The 7,044-nt window shown below is 47.5% G+C and overlaps 1 pseudogene; it reads left to right on the top strand.

The window, feature by feature from the left end:
- The first annotated feature begins 344 nt into the window (after window positions 1-344).
- Window positions 345-2,918, top strand: LOC147970863 (uncharacterized; annotated as a pseudogene).
- The last annotated feature ends 4,126 nt before the right edge of the window (window positions 2,919-7,044 follow it).

Raw genomic sequence — 7,044 nt, 5'->3', positions numbered from 1 at the left:
CTAATCAAATGTAAAATTGACGCATAGTACTCCCCGTCCATTAAACTGATTGCATGCACCGGTTTCCTTCTTTTCCCCTTGGCGTTTCCTACTCTGCATGCACCGGACCGAGTACTTTCCTTCCGCATGCATTTCTTCCGCGCGCGATTTCTACGCCGCGAGTTTCCTTTCGCGCGCGATTCCGCGCCTGATTTTCCTTCTGCGCCGCGCGCCGCGCGCGAGTTTCCTTCTTGGCCGCCTGATTTTCCTTCTACGCCGCGCGCAGTATAAGTAGCTATGGCGATGGATGTTCACGAACAGACGGCGCTCATCTTCGGCTTCCTCCTCTTGGCCTCCTCGGTCCAATGGCACGGACGCAGCAAGATGAATCAGATCGCCGGCTTCCTCCTCTTGGCCTCCGTGGGCTGTCTAGGGTTGCTTTCCAACCGAGAGCGCAGCCGCCCGGAGGACTTCCTCCTCTTGGTCTCACCGGACGAGCGAGAGTTCCATCCATCTCCATCGACACGGCTGGGTTCGACCATCTTCCTCCTCCAACGACTTTGCCTCGACGGCGCGTCGGCCTCGCACGCCCATCTCGCCCTCCGGCACCTAACGAGGCCGGTTCGTCGAACTGGAGTGGCTCCGTCGGCAGGGAAGGTACAGACAGCGGCGGCGGGGCCGGGATCGCAAGTTCTACGTTCGTGGGCTTCACGTTTGGCAGCGGCGGGATCTCGTTTGGCGGTGGCGGCGGGATCTTGTTCGTCGGCGGGGCAGGTACAGGCAGCGGTGGCGAGTCACTAGGCTTCACGTTCAGTGCAGCCAGCACAGAAGGTAAACACTAATGTTCTACCAGCTCCTATGTTCGTCGGCGGGGCAGGTACGGCGCGTCGTACTGTGTTTGCGTTTAGTGCACTAGTGCATGTGTTTAGTACCAGCTCCATGCACTAGTGCATGCGTTTAGTACCAGCTCCAAGCACTAGTGCAGGTACGGCGCGTCGTCCTGTGTTCATGTGTTCGTCGGCGTTGCCAAAACTGCAATGTTTTAAAACTGCAGATCGTTACCAAAACTGCAGTGTTTGCTGCAGGAGTACTAAAACTGTTGTGTTCTAAAGCTGTTCTCTTCTCACGTTTGTGTTCTAAAGGAACTGGTGGACACAATGGTTTGGATGTGATGAACGGAGAGAACGCAACTGGTTCGGGCATTGGCTATCGAGGAAGTGGATACAGCCCAAATTTTGCCCATGCCGACGAATACCCTCCTAGTCAAGAGGCTGTACAAACCCAAAAACAACCAATCGATTTGAGTAAGCATATTTACAGCATAGTTTTGTTTCCATATTTTTTGTTTATCTAATTATTTTTCCTACGAATCTAGATGTTCTGTCGAACAAGGAGACAAGAAGACAGTACAATACAGATGACAAGCGTCACATATATGCTGAGATCATTAAACGTAATGGTACGGGTATAAGGTTGAAGCATGGTGTTTCTAAAGCTGTTGCACTAGCTTGTGATTGTCCTAGGAGGATAGTGCAAAGGGTATGGCGGGAGGCTAAAAAAGGTGGCGGCATTACTGGGGTCAAAAACAATCAGAAGCTCAAATCAGGAAGGAAGAGGATTAATTTCGATATAGATGCATTGGAGGCCATCCCACCTGGAGAGAGAACAACATTAGAACAAGTTGCTGGACATTTGAACTTGTCAACTACCACTATTTGGCGGAGGTGAGCGTTATACTATCAGATTGTTGTCAATTTTCTACATGTCAACATTCTTTTATTATATGGAGGTGAGTGTTATCAACGAGATATTTTTGATATTTTGTTGTAGGTTGAAGATGAAGGAAATTAGACGAATAACAAGTGAATTGAAGCCTTCTTTGACTGCTGCAAACGAAAGGGCTCGTGTGGAGTATGCTCTTATGCATCTTGAGCGAAGTAGCCTAACATCCCAAGGCGGTATTAATCCCACATTTAGGGCTGATATGGATGTGGTTCATATAGATGAGAAATGGTTTTATCGCACGCGGAAGGCCCAGAACATGTATTTGAGTCATAGAGAGGAGGCACCACACCGGGAATGTAAACATAAAAACCACATTCAAAAAATTATGTTCTTGTCCGCAATGGCTAGACCAAGGTATGATGCTCAAGGCAATTGTGTATTTGATGGCAAGATTGGGGTTTGGGCTTACACAGAGTGGGTGCAAGCAAAAAAGAAGAGTCAAAATAGGTTGGTACTTGTTCTTGTTACTACTCCTACTTTCTGCTAAATTTTTATATGCACATTATTTACTTGTTCTTTATTTCTATATTCTTAGGTTGAGGGGAGCATGGGAGTTGAAGCCCTGCGATAAAGTGGACAGGGAGAAAAGTTGGGAGTACTTAGTGAAATACGTACTACTGGCTATAAAGGAAAAGTGGCCTGAGAGTGATAGATGGAACACCATCTACGTACAGCAGGACAATGCTAGGACTCATATAAAACCAGATGATCCACTTTTTTTTGCAGGAAGCTGCAAGGGGTGGTTGGGATATTAGGATGATATACCAACCACCTAATTCTCCTGACACAAACATATTAGATCTTGGTTGGTTTGCCTCAATTCAAGCAATGTTCCATAAAAAGATGCCCAAGACTCTACCCGAGATTGTCGCAAAGGTCTTGCACCGATTTGAGTATTTTATGTTATTTGTTCAAGATATCTACTCCCATAGGTTAATGTTATGAACTGATTGAGTTTTTTAATTTTATGTGTAATAGGTTAATCAATCCCTTGCTGAGTACCCCCATCAAAAGCTTAATAGGATCTGGTTGAGTCATCAAGCGTGTATGAGAGAGATCATCAAGCACAAGGGTTCTATGCACTATGCAGTTCCTCACTTGAAGAAAAAAGCACTAGAGAGACAAGGATGTCTCCCTGTTCGTTTGACAGTTGACAGAGAATATGTTGAGCAGGCAATTGAGCACTTGAACTCAACATGAGATGTAATGGCAGATTTTCAGTAGCACTTGAACTCAACATGAGATGTAATGGCAGATTTTCAGTAGCACTTGAACTCAACATGAGATAATACTCCTACTAGTGTTGCGAATGTACTGTTTTGAACTCAACATGAGATAATACTCCTATATGCAAGGGGCGGCCATCAGGTTCATAGATCATGCAGTAGCTTTTTTTTTGCGCAAATCCTATGGTATACTTCATTGCTATTCCCCTTGATTACTTTGTGAATAATCCGCAGGTTCACTCATACACTTTTACATATTCTATCACCAAGATAAGCTCATAATAAGATTATATAAAACCATATTCGTACTCACTTTCTTACATAAACTTGAAGCATATAAAACCATTACAACTCACTTTATTTTCATCATCCGGCAAATCTAAACTTGACTATCCGGCACATTATGCGCTTTCTTTTCGTCCTCTAGATAGATAGATGGGTTGCGACGGCACCTTATGCATACCCCTTCTTTGTTTATCGCCACCGTAGTCGCACAATCTTTGCACCAAAAGTTGGCACACAGGCAAGGATTTCCGCAAGCCTCGCAAGAACGCAAATCTTTTGGTACCGGGAGCCTACATCCTAAGCAAAGGAATATGGAAGGCTCACCGCGGATGCCACACTTGAGGCACAAAGCCGGATGAATGCACACCTCGCAAGTTGATGTCGGGTTGGAGTAGGTTCTGTGTGACACATCTTGCACGAGGTTAGCGGTGCGGACGTACCTAGCCAAAATCCTTGCATCTGTAGCGTCGACATTGGTTGCACGATCCACTCTATGAAAAAGATCCTGGATGTTTTTATCAACCCTCTGAAATTCATCCTCTAGTTCTTGTACTTGGCCTTGCGTGATCTCCACATCGCCATCCACCTCGACATGGACGGCATCCACCTCGCCCTCCACCTCTCCTTCTCCATGGACGCCCTCCACCTCTCCTTCTCCATGGACGCCCTCCATCTCTCCTTCTCCATGAACCTCAACTTCCTTCTCCATTTGGCTTCCACCTCGCTGGTTCAAGGAATAGCAAAGCAAATGGCTCTTCTTTTATACACCAAGGAATGGGGATGCGGTGTGAAAAGGAGATCAAAAGCTGCTGCATGCAAATCCTTCTCCATTCACACCTCAACAAAAACTGACGTGTTCCCACTTGCATGCAGAATTGGAAGGAGAAAGGAAAGAGAGCACCGCATGCACCAAACGCCACAATTAATTTTGTGATTAATGAAACACGCCTTAAATCTCTCCTATTCTGAAAAATCAAGGATTTGGAGATGCGCCCAACAAACAAAAATGGAGGGAGTACCATAGACTAAAGAAAGGAGGGGCGGGGTGGTCAATGCAGTCACGTAATAATTATATGGTTGTTACGATGGTTTTCATCTTTTTATGATCAAGCGTTGGTTGGTTAATTTGGCAGCGGCGCGTGCGGATGTCTTGTCCGCCTAGCCTGGCCGGAGCGTATGATTAGCAATTCTACGCTCGGGCTTTTCCATATATATATATATATATATATATATATATATATATATATATATGGAAAAGCAAACCTATAAAACTTCACTGTGGCGGCTGCAATCAGAGACGCATACTGCACATGGGGATCTGGTCCCCCTCTTTCTCTCTTTTCATTTTCCTTATTTTAGGTGATCATTTGTAATTTCCTGATATAGACAAACTGGACCATGCATCATTGTTTATGGCCCAGGACGCGTCAGGTGTAGGCTGGCAAAATAGCTGGGGTGATAGTCCTCGGCCCACGCGTGCTCAGTGCCTAGCCCACGAAAGGTGCGTGACTGTATTTTTTTCTAGCGCATGTGCACGGATGAACACACTCCTCCATTCCTCTCTCTCCCACGCACTAGAATTCTCTGCTTTCCGCTCTCTTTTCAGATCCAGACATAACCATCATCCTCCCTTTCCTTATATGGTGTTCTCCTTCTTCCCCGGACCTGGAGCAGACGACCACGGGATCGAACTTCCCACCGCCCCCAGCCATCTCCCCCTCTCTCCCCCGCCATGGCCAACGCAGCGAGGTCCTATGATCTCTTCGGTCTCTTGCTATGGCTCCTCCCTCACTTACCAGCGCCCTCGTCACCCTGTCCCACTCCTCGAATCCCTCTTCTCTTGACTGCTCCCCCGAGGCACTTCACGACTGCTCCCTCCCTCTCATGCTAGATCTGGGTCCGACGACCACAGGATCGAGCTCCCCCGATGGCCCTGCTCCAGCTGCGCGAGGAGGAGACCATCGCTTGTTCTAGCCGCGCAAGGGTCTCTGGATCCCGCGACCATGGCGAGTTCCCTCCACAGGTCTCGGGCTGAATCCCTCAGAGCAGCCCAGCACATCAACCTCGCCGTCCTCTGAGCAGCTCAGCATTAGCACCTCACTAGGACTCCCGTGTGCACGGCGGCCGTTGCAGTCCAGCTGCTTACGTCCACCTCTCTTTCCTAGTCCGGTGGCTGCAAACGGCCATGGTACACGAGGCTGCAGCCGTCATATAATTCTGTTCTTGAACAAATGAGTCATCATGCTAACTTGATTCGAATCCTCACAGAGGCAAATTTAGGTTCCTATTTATTCCTTCATTTATTGAGGATCAAGTTTGGTGTGTGGTGAAACCGCTCATCAAAAAATATCTTGATACTCATTTAAAAAATTCTGAGGACCATGGTTATCTTGGTACTCATACTAAAATGGTCGTATGCATCCTTAGTTGGTGCAGAGGCCGGGGAAGTGAAATTCTTCCCCATTTTTGCGATCTGGATGCGGTGGTGCCGGTGGCTCGCTGATCTGCAGGTATTCTAGGGTCTGCTTGGTGGTGCTGGTAGTGACGGCAGCCCGTGCACGAGAGTTGGATCCCTTGGAACTGATCTGGGCGAAAACTTGCCTTCGGCTTCTGCTAAGGCCAGCGGTGGCGGCGTTATCTGCGTCGTTCCCTTCTTGAAGGCATCGCCGTGGAGAAGTTCAAGACCACTCTCTGCTACCTTCGGGGGAAACCTTAAATCGGATGATCGGGTGACGGCGGCGCTCTGGTGTCTTTCCTCCCTTGGGGGTGTCATTCTTGGAGGTACACACATGATCGAGGGACCAGAGGACAGATTCTTTGGTGGAGCGGTGCTTCATCCTGCACACTGATGGCGACGGATCTTGACGACGTGGCGCGGTGCAGATTTAGAGTTCGCTGTCGGAGGATGGACTCGCGCAGGAGGACGACACTGTCGGGCGTCGTGGTGGCGTCGATGACAGAGAGCCCTGGCACGGTACATGCAATAGTACAACTCTGGAGATGGATTTGTGGCAGGTGGCTGCGGCGGCCTCATACCCAGCATGCGTCCTGGTTGAGAAGTGCGCCGGACTGGTAGGTGCCCCATACCCGGCAAGCATCCTGGTTGGAACCTCAGGTCTTAGATGATTAGGTTTGGCTGTGATGTTTGTTTCGTATTAGGCCCAGATTATCTGCACCCTTTCATCAATTGGATAGGTGTAGCGATAGTTGTTGCTTAGACGGTGGCTTTAGTCTTGCTGTTGTATAGCTTTGTAAGGTCTTGTAAGAATAATTAATAAAGTGACAGTATGCATCGCCCAGATGTAGAGGTGGGAGTAATCCTTCTTTTTAAAAAAAAATGCTAACTTGGTTTGAAACATTTGCATGCACTGAAGTGATAAGTTCCTCTTTTCAGATTACAAGATTAGCCGGTGCGGGGACAAACTTTGCAGCTTTTGTCCAGCATATTGGAGTCCTTTCACTTGATATCTCGCAAGTGAAAAATATGTTTGATGGCTCATAAGCCTAAAACTTTCTCCCTTTTTATGCCACTAGCATAAATACTCGTGCATTGCAACGAGAGACATTGTTATACGTCTCATGCCTCACTAATATCCGTTCGTCTCATCTCCTCTTTCCGGTCCGCCACACATCCGTGCGTTGCAACAGGATAAAAACTACCCACACTCCTATGGTATTTGTAAAAAAGAAATGCATTGCAACAGGATAAAAATACACAGCACTCCATATGGCCAAGTGATCCCATTTTAAATATCTCAATAGGTCATCG

The sequence above is a fragment of the Triticum urartu genome, chromosome 5A (genome assembly GCF_056163025.1).
Source record: "Triticum urartu cultivar PI428250 chromosome 5A, HENAU_Tu73, whole genome shotgun sequence".
NCBI classification, from domain to species: domain Eukaryota; kingdom Viridiplantae; phylum Streptophyta; class Magnoliopsida; order Poales; family Poaceae; genus Triticum; species Triticum urartu.
Note: the sequence above shows the minus strand (reverse complement) of the source record. Positions and strands in the feature narration are given on the sequence as shown.